Source organism: Aedes albopictus, chromosome 3, assembly GCF_035046485.1.
Source record: "Aedes albopictus strain Foshan chromosome 3, AalbF5, whole genome shotgun sequence".
Taxonomy (NCBI): Eukaryota; Metazoa; Arthropoda; class Insecta; order Diptera; family Culicidae; genus Aedes; species Aedes albopictus.
The window spans coordinates 184,100,087-184,116,646 of NC_085138.1; the positions used below are offsets into that span (position 1 = coordinate 184,100,087).

The 16,560-nt window shown below is 40.7% G+C and overlaps 1 protein-coding gene across 1 annotated transcript in view; it reads left to right on the forward strand.

Moving 5' to 3' along the window:
• Positions 1 to 3,068: 3,068 nt before the first annotated feature.
• Positions 3,069 to 16,560, forward strand: part of LOC109429221 (cardioacceleratory peptide receptor-like) — a 346,376-nt gene continuing 332,884 nt past the window's right edge. The window contains exon 1 of the mRNA XM_062856330.1: positions 3,069 to 4,261. The gene's annotated coding sequence lies outside the window, so the exon portion shown is untranslated. The remainder of the gene's footprint in view (positions 4,262 to 16,560) is intronic.

Below are 16,560 nucleotides of genomic sequence, written 5' to 3' on the forward strand. Positions count from 1 at the left end.
CTGTGGCCCCGGGCCCCCACATTTGTAAATCCGGCCCTGGCAGAACACTTGACTATCACGCCGAAGACCTGGGATCGAATCCCACTCCCAACAGAACTCATAAAATGAGAGTTCTTTCTTCGGAAGGGAAGTAAAGCGTGGGTCCCGAGATGAACTAGCCTAGGGCTAAAAATCTCGTTAATACAGATAAAAAAAGGTACTCTCTCAAATTTTATGCCGCCGTCTATCACCGATTGCAAGAGAGTTCGTGGGGCAATATCAGGATGGATTCATGGGTGAAAGCGCTACAACGGACCAGATGTTTGCCATCCGCCAGGTGTTGCAGAAATGCCGCAAATGCAACGTGCCCACACATCACTTGTTCATCGATTTCAAATCGGTTGAAGTCCGTTCAGCTGCTTGGTTTCGCTGATGATATTGATATAATAGCTCGTAAATTTGAGACGATGGCGGAAACGTACATTCGACTAAAGTGAAGCCAGGCGCATCGGATTAGTCATTAATGTGTCGAAGACAAAGTACATAATAGCAAAGGGCTCCAGGGAGGAATTACCGCACCCGCCACCCAGAATTTATATCGACGGTGATGAAATCGAGACAGAATTCGTGTACTTTGGCTCACTGGTGACCGCCGACAACGACACCAGCAGAGAAATTCAGAGGTGCATTGTGGCAGGAAATCGTGCTTACTTTGGACTCCGTAGAACTCTACGATCTAATAAAGTTCGCCGTAACACGAAGTTAACTATCTACAAAACGCTGATTAGACCGGTAGTCCTCTATGGGCACGAAACATGGACCCTACGTGCAGAGGACCAACGCGCCCTTGGAGTTTTCCAATGGAAGGTGTTGCGTACCATCTACGGCGAAGTGCAGATGGAAGACGGGATTTGGAGAGGGTGAATAAACCACGAGCTGCATCCGCTGCTGAGAGAACCAACCATCGTCCACACCGCGAAAATCGGGAGGCTACGGTGGATGGGTCACGTCATCAGGATGTCGGATAGCAACCTGACTAAAATGGCTCTCGAGAGTCATCCGACCGGTACAAGAAGACGTGGTGCGCAGCGAGCTAGGTGGGTCGACCAAGTGAAGGACGATCTGCGGACCCTACGCAGAGTGCGGAACTAGAGACAAACAGCCATGGACCGAGTGGAATGGGGACGGCTACTATGTATAGAAGAGGCAACCCTGACGTCGGTAAGGTAAGGTAAGATCAATTATAATAAGTTATTAATATATTAATATATATTAATTATATATTATTATTGTAAGTTTTAGACTTAGGGATACCCCTTCAAAAACGGGTTTTTCATAATATTTTTTTTACTTGATTTTTTTTTTGAAGATGTGAGCTTCGGACCAAGACATCGCACGCTATGTCTGAACCAGCAGATTATAAAAATTGCATGTACATCGGGTTTCTTTCTATAAAACATCAGTATTCAAGCTATATTTTCATTTGCAGAAGGTTTCAAAATATTCTATCGGGGAAATTTTGATTTTTCCATCTTTTTGACCGTTTTTCATACAAATTTGCTTGAAATCCTCATTTTCGGCCAATTTCTCTCCCATACAAAATGTATGGAAAAATTTTCACCGATAGAATATTTTAAAACCTTCTGCAAATGAAAATAAAGCTTGAATACTGATGTTTTATGGAAAGAAACCCGATGTACATTCAATTTTTATAATCTGCTGGTTCAGACATAGCGTGCATCGTTTTTAAGTCAAAATTGCCCCTTCCCTTCGGAAGGGAAGTAAAGCGTGGGTCCCGAGATGAACTAGCCTAGGGCTAAAAATCTCGTTAATATAGATAAAAAAAAAACATTTGAATGCGAAGACCTAGCAAGTACTTGCTTACATCTTCGAAAAAAAAATCAAATAAAAGTCTAAGTCAAAACTTAAATTGACCAACTACGTTCAAATTAAGAGCTAGATGTCTTCGGCAAAGATGCTCGAAAAAGCATTGACCACAACTTTGCTGAAGAACTTGATCGCATATAACTTAAAATTAAAACAGTTCTTTTCCTGATTTGAGTTAAGACGGGGACCACCCTAATTAAAAACTGTTGGAAAAGATGCAGCAAACAAATGCAAACAGCTTCTCTGAAGACACCAATCGCCGAAAATTAATGATGCTAGAGATATGATACTTTTTTCCTGCTCAAACGTAGATTTTCCGAGACCCGTGGCGCAATTGATCACCTGTTTGCTTCATAAGCAGATGGTCATGGGTTCGATCCCAGCCTCGGCCTTCGTCAGTTGCTTTTCCCCCCTGAGAGCAGCTGACACTGACCCTCTTCTGAGCCCATGGCTCAAACGAACCCGGATACATGGACATCGGCGAACGGCACCTCATAATGGACCCCTAATCGGTCTGGAAAAAGGAACAACCAACAGCCACACATCAACATCCTCGTGATCATCATTCTACCATGATAGGGTAAAAAGTGAAAGCAGCGCAACGGCAACCAGTTCGATATAGAAGAAATAGAATAGAATACATTTCGGCGTTTGTAGATCGTAAGTGTAAGTATAGCTTCCAATTAGAATCGCTCACGCAGTGCCCTAGTGGATAAAAGAGCTGTAAAATTAGGTTAAGTGATTAAAGAATAAAAAATAACGTGAATTCGGACCATTGTGCATTGGTTCATCAACTTCACCCCGAATTCAAACTTTCAAAATTTCAATTTTTTTTGAAAATGTAGCAGTTTCTTGTAAGAATTTCGTTTACGGTACTTGATACAGATTCACTAAGTACATTTTTTGAAAATATTTGTTTGAAATCATATGCACTGTACCTGATTTTATTGAAAAGAATGGAGGAAAAGTTATCAATTTCTCCCCAGATTACGGTAGGTAAAATAAAAAAATAGAGCAACTTAAATGTATAAATGAAGCCACATGAACTTACAAGGAATCATCATTTTGAAGAACATAAAATAAAACAAAAAATCAAACCAGGTTGATAACACCGATAACACCTGTGCGACCATGCGCCCACATTCTTCGGGCGGTACCTATCATATGATGAAAATTATCATTCTCTCCGGTTCGGAATGTTGCCGCCTCGGCGTGTTGCGATTTGTTTGTTTTGACCGAGCGAGCGGGGCGACATCATCCCGGCCCCGGCAGCCAGTCAGCCAGCAGCGCCATCAGGCCAGTCATCGGAGAGATGACGACGACCGACGTTGGTTGCTTTGGTTGGCGAAAACCCCATCAGTCGCTGTCGTGGGATCAAGGAATAAAGACGTCGTCCGGATTGGTTGTTGTCGTCGCCGCCGCCTGGTGTGTTTGTGCGTGGTAACTACTGAACTGACTGGATGTCGACGCGAGTTGCACAGCAGCCAGCGTTCTCTCGACACCGACTACGACTGCCTTCACCACCGTCGCCGCCACCGCCAACGGGTTGCGGCATTTCTTTTTTGGCTACCGACTAACGGACAAACGTCGCGTTGACGAAGACGAAGTCGACGACGACGACGACCGGCGCGCGGTGCAACAGCAGCAACAGAGACCCAATCCGTACCGTTGGTTTCTGGTGGCGCGTCAGTCAAGATTTTGCGGTCTCCGTCGATGGTTGGCGCGCGGCGCGGTGGACATAGAATAAGACTTACGATCCACGGAATCGATTTGTCCCCAGGACCAACGACGGATGGACGGACGGATGAAGACGACAAAATTGGCGTTGGTCATGGTTTGTTGAGTCCGGTCCACGAAGACGACGAGTGTTGTTTATGGTTTGGCTTGACGATCGTTGGGCTAACATGTGCCATGTGAGAAAAACGGGGGAATATTCTTCAGCCGCGAACGACATAAAACGAAATTGGTTCTTCCGGTCGTTTAGAGCAGTCGTCGCCAATTCACCGAAAGCGACGACATCGTTAAGTGATCGATCATACAAAATTACGGCGATTTAAACAGTTGAAGGAGTTGTTAACTAAAATGTAGAACGTGATTTCCGAAGAAAGTGAGGAAGTGCAAAGTGGGGTTTCGGATTAGTCAGTGCTAGTTGGCGAAGTAGTTAACAAAAAGTATTTGTAGCGGTTGAGAGTGTAAAAAATAGTGAATACGTATAACTTAAGCAAACAGTGTATTGAGTAAAAAAGTTGTGTATTATAGCACATCAATGCATGTAAGAAATGTAATGATTAAAGTGGAAGCTGTCGAAAATTAACTGATGCAGTAATAGCAAAAACATTTCCTCTCACTGTATATGTTTTGTGGTCAGGCTGTAAAGATATGATTCAAAAGATGGGTAAGTACAAAATAAATTTTGTTAATATGAAGATACAAGCTTGGGTTATTGCCTATTTAAACTTGATGTCTATTTAAATTGATTAAAATAAGTTTGATTAAATAATCTGAATGAATAAAATAAAAAAATGCCAAGCCGAATTTTTGAAAACAGTATTTCAAAATTGATTTCATTGATTGATTCAATTATGATCTCAAAGATGGTTTGTTAAATAACAAATGCAGTTGAAGTCGGAATAACTTTTTATTTGGTATGTATACTCTTCTATGTGGTAATGATAGTTTAGCAAGAAAATATCACATTATATGAATTGCTTACTAAACTACAAATGATTAAACATTGACCCAATCTCACCCCTTAGAGGGGGTGAGAATGGGTCAAAGCATTCGAAATCGCCTATCTGAGAATATAATTTAATTGTATTGATCATATCTAGTAAACCTACTTAAAATACAATGTAACCATGACGAATAAAACTTAGGTAATTTTAAAAGATGATTAATCCACCTAAAAGGGCTAATACAACCGAAAAAATTGTTGAAATTTGATAAAATAACGTTTGTATGTTGTATCACTATTTTTAGATACCACAATCATCCTCATTTAAAGTTTCAACTTCCATGAGAGGAGGGAGGGTTTCAATGAGGGAGGGGCGCATTGAAAGATTGATTGAAAAAAACATGATATTTTTAGTATACTGCATAAGAAATGTTTATCCAAACCCTCCGTTATAAACTCTTATGCCCCTGTATTGCCAAAGCAAATCACTCCATCTCAAGATAGAGGGTCGTTCAAATGTTATGTTATACAGCGTTTCACATTATTAGACCCTCTCCCGCAATAACATTTAAACGGAGTCCTAGTACAACGGTAGACTTATTTTTCGTTCTTTAGTATTTTTATGTATTTTATGAATGATCCGTATATGTCACTCTAAATGCATAAAGTTCAAGTTAAATACTCAATAAGCAATCACGTATGTCGCATCTGGACGTTCGTTTGCTTTCCGACATTGAACACAGAAATAAAAACCAAAAACAAATTTTCCGACATTGTGCTATGTTACCGGTTTTATAGCCACAGTATTTCCAGGGTCCCACTACCGTCTGGTAGTTTCACGATATTTCCTTAACATTTCAAAAATAATTGGAGAAGAAGAACGCTATTAAGTCTATTTTATGAGCTTACGATATTGCAGTACACTAAAGATTAGCTAATGATTAGAGTAGCTGTCCAAACGTATGGGTTTATTGTTTTAAATGATTTTAGGTACTAAACAAGGTACTAAACGTAGGAACACATTCGCTTGACACTTCTTCGACATATTTTCGAAAAAAAATGTGCTTTTATGATAATACGGTAAACATGGCACCACTCTAACGTCAAATGGGGACTGTATAACAAGTTGAATTTTTAGTTAAGGTTATGTGCACTCAATAACTTGCTTGACCCAATCTCACCCCCATTCTTAATATTTTGACATAGGGTCGAAAATATTGAATTTTTAAATAAAAAGAGCAATGATAGCCCACTTTTTTCGTTGCATCAACTAGGTAATACCTACAGCTAACCACTTATAAGAAAATTTATGGTTAGGTACTTGTGTAAAACATTACGAAGGAGAATTTTTTTCAGAGTGATTTACTAGTAGTTTCATCATATAAGTTGAGCCACAAATTTAACAAAATACGATTGTTGCTAAACATCTAATTCTGCATCATGACGTGTAAAAACATCTTCTCTTTGAAATAATATAAAGTTTTAAATATAAATTAGCGATAGTTGATGAGCTATTTCAAATTTTATGTTTCTCCGTTTTGACCCAATCTCACCCCCAGACCCATTGTCACCCCCATCGACGGTAACTATTTTTGATTTTGTGGATTTTGTTTTATTTTTTGTTAGGGAGCATCCGTTAATTACGTCACCATAAAATTGTGAATTTTCGACCTCCCCCTCTCCCCTTCGTACGGGTCTTTCATATACTTAACACATTGCTTGTCACACTTTCAAAAACTCCCTCTCCCCTCTGACGTACTTAATGGATGGCCCCTTATCGATTTCATTATATCTTCATATAAAACACTCAGTTTACTAAAGCTGTACTAAAATACTCTCAACATTTATCCCATGAGAAACAGGAAAACTGGTTCTATCAAAGCATCCATAGCCTAATTGGTTTCATTGCAGAGTCTCGTAGCCATGCGGTTAGGAGTCGTTCATAAACCACGTAGAGTTTTAGGGATGACGGAAAGGGGGCGGGGATGCTCTGGCCAAAGACCACGCTCCATGCAAATTTAAAAGTTTTGGTATGGATAAAAGTCTACGAGGGGGGAGGGGGGGGGGGGGGGTTTGTTGGTCTGAGATGACCAAAATTTGGTCTACGTGGTTTATGAATAGCCCCTTAGGGTCATCAAGCTTCTAATCGCACCACGCTATGCGGTGAGGGTTCCACTTCCTCGATTTATTGGGAATAGTTTCTTCTCTGTAATCCTCTGGCGAATGCACCATGTGTCCCTTGTCTAGTCTTAAATTTCGTCCAGTCTGTGGTTAAAGATGATGTCCCCGTCAGTTTTATTATAATTTGCAACAAGAGCAATTATTCTTTAACTATTTGTGGTTTTAAAGTTATCTTCAACAGTCTTTGGCATTGCACCCTTAGAAAACAAGAACATTTCCAAGATAAATGTTGATGAAATTTATCCAAGTTTTATGACGACGCAAGTTTACCACAAAAAGAAGCTCTTAAAACCACCATAAAACTACACACCAAATACTTTCAACAATCGAAAAATCCGTAAATGGAGTTGCAGAATTTTCAACAGCATTTTACTTAAATTCCGTTCCATGTTGCTAATTATTTGTCAAAATTGGATTCTTTTGGGGTATACAGATTTTGGAATCTTCGTCTAAAAATTTGTCGAAATCTAAAATTTTATAATTTTAGTGGGTAGTAACTATTTTTGCAATGCATTCAAAATTTGTATGGGGATTTTTTTTTTGTTTTTATCGATTAATCTGTCATTCTATCCACGAAAACTGAAACGATAGTAACCTGTGATTGTGAGCGGTCGCAAATTTTCGCCGCTGTCACGTTTCATTTGCGCTGGTTTTGTTTTTTTCTTCAAATTTTGACAAATTTTTGAAATTTTGTTCCGCTATTAAACCGTGGGTGTTTGATCAGGCCAGTAGAAAAGTTGTATCCGTAATATTTTCGGCTTGGGTGCATTGTGTGCTCGATGAACTTTCGATCGTAGTTTTCATCCGCGCGCGTGTGCAAAGTGATGTTGCCGATTTGGAGCTGTGCGGACCCGATCATCCTGTGAGCAGCTGAGACCGACGTTCACACGGTGGACGATTGGATCCATGTCTTTTTATCGTCATCCTGTTCCCTCTGGAGCAGCTTTATTCCGCGCCCAGAAGTCAGATAAGTAGCCAGTGTGTGTATGAATGTGTTGTTGAAGTGGTTTAAGAGGGCGCGGTCTGTATGTGCCGCTAACTTGCTAATTGTAAATTGTTCTGCTTCATTAAGTAAGCGCTTTGTTACCGTACTGTGATATATACATAAATGCAATCATTTAAAGAGTTTTTTTTAATATATCAAACTATATACATATATAAATTTATAATAATCCAGTGGCATAACTCATACTTAATTCCAGACCATTCCCGTATCAATTTTCCAACTCTTTTCTATTTACGAGGGCGTCAGTGAGTCGCTGGCACCTCGATAAATAGATATCATCTCTACCCTATCATCCCTACCCTATTATCCCTTCCCATCCACAAAACGTGTTTCTTCTCGTTTCAGAGAGCGAGCAATGGCGCTTAAGCCTAGGCTTGTTGGCCAGGACACAGTGAAAATGCCTGTGCCCCATCCCTGAAGCAACGAGGCCCATGGAGTGACAAAATCTCTTAGCTACGTCACTCCCAACGTACTAAACACTTTCACTCACATCAACACATTTACATGATACACTTACACTTACACAATCTGAATCTTGTCGCATCACTCACTTATAGTGATTCCCAAATCAACCCATTCCAAATATTCAACTCCTTGACACCTATGGGGGCGCCGGTGAGTCGCTGGCCTTTCATAAAGTAGGTGTCATATCATCACATCCTTTCCTTTCATCGTAACGGAGAAGATGGGCGTGGCCGGCAATGGAAGTTCTCATGTCTTTTTTGCTTCAACCTCTGTTTGGATAGCTGTTCCTTACCAAATAGCATTCCATAAGCAATTAGAATAGGAGTATTAAAGTTTAAACATGACAACTTTCAGTATGCAATCTACGAATTACTCCGTTACCACGCAACGCAACGCAACGCAACGCATTCTATCCACGAAAACTGAAACTGTTCTGGTTAAATAACTTTCAAAACATCGGAATTGTAGCGCAAAAAATGACGTTTTACTCAGAAAAATTAGCTCTTTCGATGAGGCTAGAAAATAGCAAAAGCACAGCGCAACATTTTTTTTGTCTCAAGAGCAAACTTATGTGTCTCCGACAGATTTTGGGCTGCTGAATCCAAATCTGGGCTCAGATTTGCTCCAGCACGTCACAATTTTCAGCTACACCTCAATTTATAGGGCAAAGTATGCAATTTTGGGCTTTTTTTTAACAACAAGCCATTTTTTTATTATTACATTTATGACCAAGTAATTTAAGACAATGTCTTTTTTAATGTTACAAAACATATATTAAATAGTAGAACAAGTGGCCAGAAATTGAAAATGACATTTAATAAAACTCTACTACACTTATGTTTTTTAACTGTGTTGAAGTGTTCGATGCATATCCTTTTAAAAACTGCTGCAGATCTTTCTACAGTTATAAAGTTTGGTAGAGAGTTAGAAATAGCAACACCTTTCACGAAAAACGAATTTCCATATTTAACTGTGCGATGCCTGGGAAGGAGAAACTTTCTTGACCGTGAACTTCTAAGTAGAATTAGTTTTCTATGTAAGTATAACGGCTTTTGGCCTTCAAGTAGCTTGAAAATAGATAAACAGCATCTCAATTTAGCAAAATGTTCAAATCGACATCCGATCAGACATGCCTGCAAATGTGAGACTGACGAAAAACGACTTAAATGGAAAACAAAACTCACGCAGGCATTGGGAGCGACTCGCATTTTATTTAGAGAACGAGCAGATGATTGGAGGAGCAGAAAATCGCATTCAATAAAATGAGGTAATACTAGACTTTTAAAAAGTTTCAATTTAATATCAGTGCTAAGAAAATGAGCCCCAAGCTGAAGATTCCGAAGTTTAGCGTAGATTTTTCCACATTGTGCGGCAAAAAAATCATCCCATTCAAAATTTGAAGTACCGTAATCCGGGGTAACATTGATCAGGATTTTCGATCTTTCTTGAATAATTCTCTTGTTAAAGCGAATGTTACATGTTTTATATTTTTAAAACAAATACTGGCCCTCTGAGTATGTGTTAAGCTACTCGAAAAAGTATTGTAAAACTTTTAAACATGTTTAAATAGGCTTTTTAATCTAATTTTTGATTTTGTTTATTTGGGGTAACATTGATCACCTAAGTTAACAATGTTCGTTTGTGTTGAAAATATCCTTACTTACTAAATTCGGAGTCACTGATATTGAATATGTTGTCCAAATTCTTACAAGTTATGTACTTTTTGAGTTATTTTAGTATTCAAATCCTTCAAACCGCGAATAACGCCTAATGGTAGGCAATGGCTTAAGGGATTGATAGCCTACTTTCAATAAATCGTATATTTTATTGAAAAATAGCATTTTCATAAAAGTTTCGTTCATTAAATCCAACTCTAGGATATCATATTGAAGTAATACAGTGATTTCGAACCTCATATTGTATTTAGTATTCATGCCATGCATGAATGTTTGACAATGCATCTCATTGCGCTACGAAACACAGCTATTGAAAAATCGAATAATTTCAATGTTCATGAAATTCAATTTTCAAGAATTACATGTCATTTAATAGCTAAATAATAGCAGATTACGATATACCATTCGATAGCAGAAACAGATTCAATGTAAAATGCTTGTTTGAACATTTCATGAGGTCGGTCAAGTCGATCAATGTTACCCACTGATCAATGATACCCCGTTTTACGGTAATCTTGAAGCCTAAATTTTTTGCACCTTCTACAAACGTTACATTAGTATCGTACTTCAGTTGTGGTTTTCTCAATTGCCGATTCTCATTTATCATTATAGCAAAAGTTTTTCAAACATTCAGTGATAAACCGTTACTTCTTGCCCATGACGATAATCTATCTAAGTCTTCATTGACTAAAGCAGCAATGGTTTCAGTTGAAAAATTTGAGCAGTCAAAAATCAATTGTACATCATCAGCGTAGATATGAACTTTGCAATGTTTTAGTACATTCGGCAGATCATTGATATACAATGTGAATAGTATAGGCCCAAGGATGGATCCCTGAGGCACACCAGACGGTACTGGAAGAAAGCTTGATAGACTATTATTACTGCAAACTGACTGATATCGTTCACTGAGATACGATTTGATTAAATTTGCTGCATCTCACAAGAAAATCCAAAATTTCGAACTAGTTTCCTACATAGCATTCTATGGGAAACGGAGTCGAACGCTTTGGAAAAATCAAGCAAAATAAGAGCAACGGGCTTTCCAGAATCAATTAATATTCCGATGTCGTCTAATATTTTTAACATGGCTGTTTTCGTACTGTGTTTTGGTCGGTAACCAGACTGGAAAAGTGTAAGAAAATCGTTACCCCACTCAAATTGTCTTAAATTAACTCATTGCTATCAGTTTCAACATAGTTTTTCATGAATGCAGAATTGATTTCCTCCGAGCTGAAAATTACTGGATTTTTATCAGCTGTTTTCCCAACTCCAATACTTTTGAGTTCGTTCCATAGAGCTTTTGGAGGTAAATCAGTATTGACGCGCAAACTGTAAAAGTCTTGTTTTGCTTTTTGAATTAAGTTTGTTACCCTATTTCATAAACGTTTATATTGAAGTTGTACGTCAGGATTTCTTGTTCGCTTCCATTGCTTGTAAGCTAAGTCTCTATCAACCATTGCCCTTCCAATTTCATCGTTGAACCACGGACTGTACTTGCTTTTTGGTCTAAAAGACTTCATTGGAACAAATTGCTCATGATAAAAGTCTTCATTTTAGCATTGAAAAAGTTGATTAGATAATCTGAACTATCAATCCTGTAAAATGAATTCCAGTCAATTGCATTGGCGGCTTCAGTTAAACCAGGAATGTCAATGCTGTTGTAATCACGATAGCTAATACGAGTGGGGGATTTACTTTTCGAGATATTTAGAGAAGCAAATACTACGTCACGATTAGAGAGGGTTGTAATTTCAACTTGGTTATATCTAAGCACCTGCAATTCCTTGTTTGTAATTATCAAGTCTAGCTGAGACCATTCTGATGAAAAAAGGTTGGCTCATTCCCATGGCTTACCATATTATGGCATGCAATAGAATCAATGAACCTTTTTATTCTTGTCGATTCACTATCTAAAGCAGCATGGAAATATATATTTTAACCAATCAAAGGATAAATTGGTCAATGAACATCTAAGTTAATGACTCAAGCAAAATATTTCGTTTTACCAAATCAAATTTGAAAGATTTAAGCATTTTATGCCAGTATGTAAACTTGCACGCAACTTTTGGAGGGTGACTTGTATGGGAAATATCGTACCTTATATAAATCGCTTAAATCTATCAAATTCGATTTGGTAAAAGTTAATTTTTGTTACGTCGTGTAGTTTTTTAACTAAACATGCCAATTGCAGGATGGCTCCGCAAATAAAAAAAAAAAAGAAAAATGCTGACGCTTAGAAATTCATATTGCTAAGGTAGGCGCACAGCAAAATCGAGCCAACGAAAATCACTCAATAATAACACTAGTTTACAAAATAAACCTACAACCTAGAGCGACTGAAGCAACCAGATGTCGCATCAGCATACGCACAGAATCTCGAGGCCGCGTTGCCAGACGAGGGCGAGCGCGATGAGGCCCCTCTAGAGGACTGCTGGAGTACAGTGAAAGCAGCCATCAACGACGCAGCCGAGAGCACCATCGGGTACGTGGAACGGAATTGACGGAACGAATGGTTCGACAAATAATGCAGAACGGTTTTGGAGGAGAAGAACGCAGCGAGGGCGGTAATGCTGCAGCAAGGGACTCGACAGAACGTGGAACGTTACAAATAGAAGCGGAAACAGCAGACCCGCCTCTTTCGGGAGAAAAAGCGCCGCCTGGAAGAAGCGCAGTATGAAGAAATGGAACTGCTGTGCCGTTCCCAAGAAACACGGAAGTTCTATCAGAAGCTTAACGCATCCCGCAACGGCTTCGTGCCGCGAGCCGAAATATGCAGGGATAAGGACAGAGGCCTCTTGGCGGACGGACGTGAGGTGATTGAAAGGTGGAAGCAGCACTTCGATCAGCACCTGAATGGCGTGGAGAACGTAGGCACGGGAGACCACGGCAACGGAGGAAACGACGACGCCAGTGCAGCGGAGGACGGAAATGAACCAACTCTCACGCTGAGGGAAGTTATGGATGCCATTCATCAGCTCAAAACCAAGAAAGCAGCTGGTAAGGATGGTATCGCAGCTGGACTCATCAAGATGGGCCCAGAAAAGTTGGCCACCTGTCTGCATCGGCTGATAGTCAGGATCAGCTACCGGAGGAGTGAAAGGAAGGGGTAATCTGCCCCATTCACAAGAAAGGCGACCATTTGGAATGTGAGAACTTCAAGGCGATCACTATTTTGAATGCTGCCTACAAAGTGCTATTCCAGATCATCTTCCGTCGTCTGTCACCTAAAACTAATGAGTTCGTGGGAAGTTATCAAGCCGGCTTCATCGACGGCCGATCGACAACGGACAAGATCTTCACCGTACGGCAAATCCTCCAGAAATGCCGTGAATACCAGGTCCCAACGCATCACCTGTTCATCGACTTCAAGGCGGCATACGACAGTCTCTGCGCGGCTATGGAGAATCATGGACGAAAACGGCTTTCCTGGGAAGCCGACTAGACTGATTAAAGCAACGATGGACGGTGTGCAAAACTGCGTAAGGGTTTCGGGTGAACTATCCAGTTCATTCGAATCTCGCCGGGGACTGCGACAAGGTGATGGACTCTCATGCCTACTCTTCAATATCGCTCTGGAAGGTGTGATGCGACGAGCCGGGCTCAACAACCGGGGAACGATTTTCACAAAATCCGGTCAATTTGTGTGCTTTGCGGACGACATGGACATTATCGCTAGAACATTTGGAACGGTGGCAGAGCTGTACACCCGCCTGAAACGCGAAGCAGCAAAGGTCGGACTGGGGTGAATGTCTCAAAAACAAAGTACATGCTGGTAGGCGGAACCGAACACGACCGGATCCGTCTGGGTAGTAATGTTACGATAGACGGGGATACTTTCGAGGTGGTGGAGGAATTCGTCTACCTCGGATCCTTACTGACGGCTGACAACAACGTGAGCTGTGAAATCCGGAGGCGCATCATCAGCGGAAGTCGGGCCTACTACGGGCTCTAGAAGAAGCTGCGGTCGAAAAAGATTCACCCATGCACCAAATGCACCATGTACAAAACGCCAATAAGACCGGTGGTCCTCTACGTACACGAGACATGGACCATGCTCGAGGAGGACCTGCAAGCACTCGGAGTTTTCGAGCGACGCGTGCTAAGGACGATCTTCGGCGGTGTGCAGGAGAACGGTGTGTGGCGGAGAAGGATGAACCACGAGCTGGCTGCACTTTACGGCGAACCCAGCATCCAGAAGGTGGCCAAAGCCGGAAGGACACGGTGGGCTGGGCACGTTGCAAGAATGCCGAACAACAACCCTACAAAGCTGGTGTTAGCAACGGATCCGGTTGGCACAAGAAGGCGTGGAGCGCAGAGAGCACGATGGGCGGACCAGGTGGAGCGGGACTTGGCGAGCATCGGGCGCGACCGAGGATGGAGAGCGGCAGACACGAAGCGAGTATTGTGGCGTACTATTGTTGATTATGTCTTGTCTTGTGATGTTGAACAAATAAATGTATGTATGTATGGTTGAATTTTGATTCATTGCCCAAGACAATGAACTAGCATACATCGGTACACGGTAATGATTAAGCATAATCAATATGTTTTATATAACAAGCCACTTAGCTTTAATGGTTGTGCCTCTCTCTCTCTCTCTCTTCTTAGCGTAACGTCCTCACTGGGACAAAGCCTGCTTCTCAGCTTAGTGTTCTATGAGCACTTCCACAGTTATTAACTGAGAGCTTCCTCTGCCAATGATCATTTTGCATGTGTATATCGTGTGGCAGGCAAGAAGATACTCTATGCCCAAGGAAGTCAAGGAAATTTCCTTTACGAAAAGATCCTGGACCGACCGGGAATCGAACCCGTCACCCTCAGCATGGTCATGCTGAATACCCTTGAGTTTACCGCCTCGGCTATATGGGCCCGGCTATATGGTTGTGCCTACATTACAATTAATGATTACATAACAAACCATAGATCTAAATCCGGATACGTGATCAATAGAGTGATTCAACTCTCAACGGTCAAATATACGGATTCCAGGCAATTCCCATGAAAACCGTCAACATGGTTACTAAAACGTCACCAGCCACAGACCGAGAGCGTCCAACTTAAAATCGAGTTGTATATCGTCCACAGATGGGCCGCATTTCTCATAAAAAGCTAAGCTGGCACGCGAGAGGTCATCAAAAATCGCCCAACAGAAAATCACACCCAAGTGATACCGCTCGGCAGTGCTTCTGTTGCTGCTGCTCCCATGGTAGCAAAACACGTTCCAAGTGGTGGTCATCCGCAGTAGCAATCCGTTGGTAATCGTAAATCATATTATTTGAGAGCAAACAATAAAGCTTACATTCCATTTTGGCCAATATGCCTCACCAAGTCATAAATTGGAGTAAAATAGTTCCCTGTTGGATTGGATAATCGATTCAACCCACATCTGATATTTGGAAAGTTCACAGATTGTTTTCAGAGGACTAATGGTAAATTTTCTTATAAAACTTATATAGCTTAAATTTATTTTAATAAATTAGGATGATAGTGTGTAATAATACACAGAACACCTAGTTTAAGTTGTTGAATGTAAATATTGATAGAGATACGAATAAAGATTAATAAAAAAGTAAAACTTACGCTGTAGCGAGAAATGCACCGAGGTAGGTAATGTAAACACACTAATTCTCTAAAATGTGCCCGACTGACGTTGACGTGAAACGTTGGTCGTTTTCAAGTGCTCCAATAAAAATAATATCAGTAAGAAAGCACCGTTCGTTTATTATTCACTGACCTCACTCGCACCGAATAATGCTTCTGTAATGACCATTATTATGCAAATAATTATTCCTTTCTGTACCGTAATGAACACCGACGCGATTATCATGAACCCGTTTTTTCGGGACTGACTCTTCTGCTTGTTGAGGTACTTTGTCGGTTCTGTGCAATAGGGACAGAACTCCAAATTTTGATGTTTAGGATCAAACGCCAGGTATGATGATTTTTGTTTGATACTGAAGCACTTAGATTAAGAAGAGTGAGAGAAAAACCTGGGTGGCGAAGTAAGCGTTGCCGCTTGTCATTTTTTGCGCGTTCTCAAAACGTATTTTATTCGACGATTTCGCTGGTGGTTTGGCCGGTATTACGCCACCCAGTCAGTTTTCCGCGTGTGAAAGTGTAATTCTTCAGCGTAGTATCATTCGGGAGTTTCGGTGTGATGCCAGTAATCGCTGACTCGGTTGATCGCTCCACGTCGTTTTAAGTGTACGTGGCAATGAAATCAATCCTATTTCGGTCGTTGCTGCACCGCTGGAGAAATAAGAATACAACTGTATCACGGCAGACTATGAAGAACTTGGTGAGATTTTTCCAATTAAAAGCCGTCATTTTATTCATACATGAAATATTTACCATACCAAATACGCGCCAGAAACAAAAATGCAAATTTTTGATTCAGGAAGTGTTAATGCATTTCAGATATCCAATTGATATCCGGATGCATCAATGCGGGGCTTACTGTTTCAGAAAACGACCTCAAGATGTACGTGGAAGCCCTGTCATACTTGAAATGGGTCGTTGGACGTGCAGTAGAGCTATCACCTTCCATCTCCAGGACTAAAAGTGTTTGCGTCTATGGATAAAAGTTAAAAATAGACGCAGACATTATTCTTCCATAAAAGCACTGCCGGTCAGTGGGAGATGGATTGTACATACATACATACATACATACATACTGAAGCACTTAGATT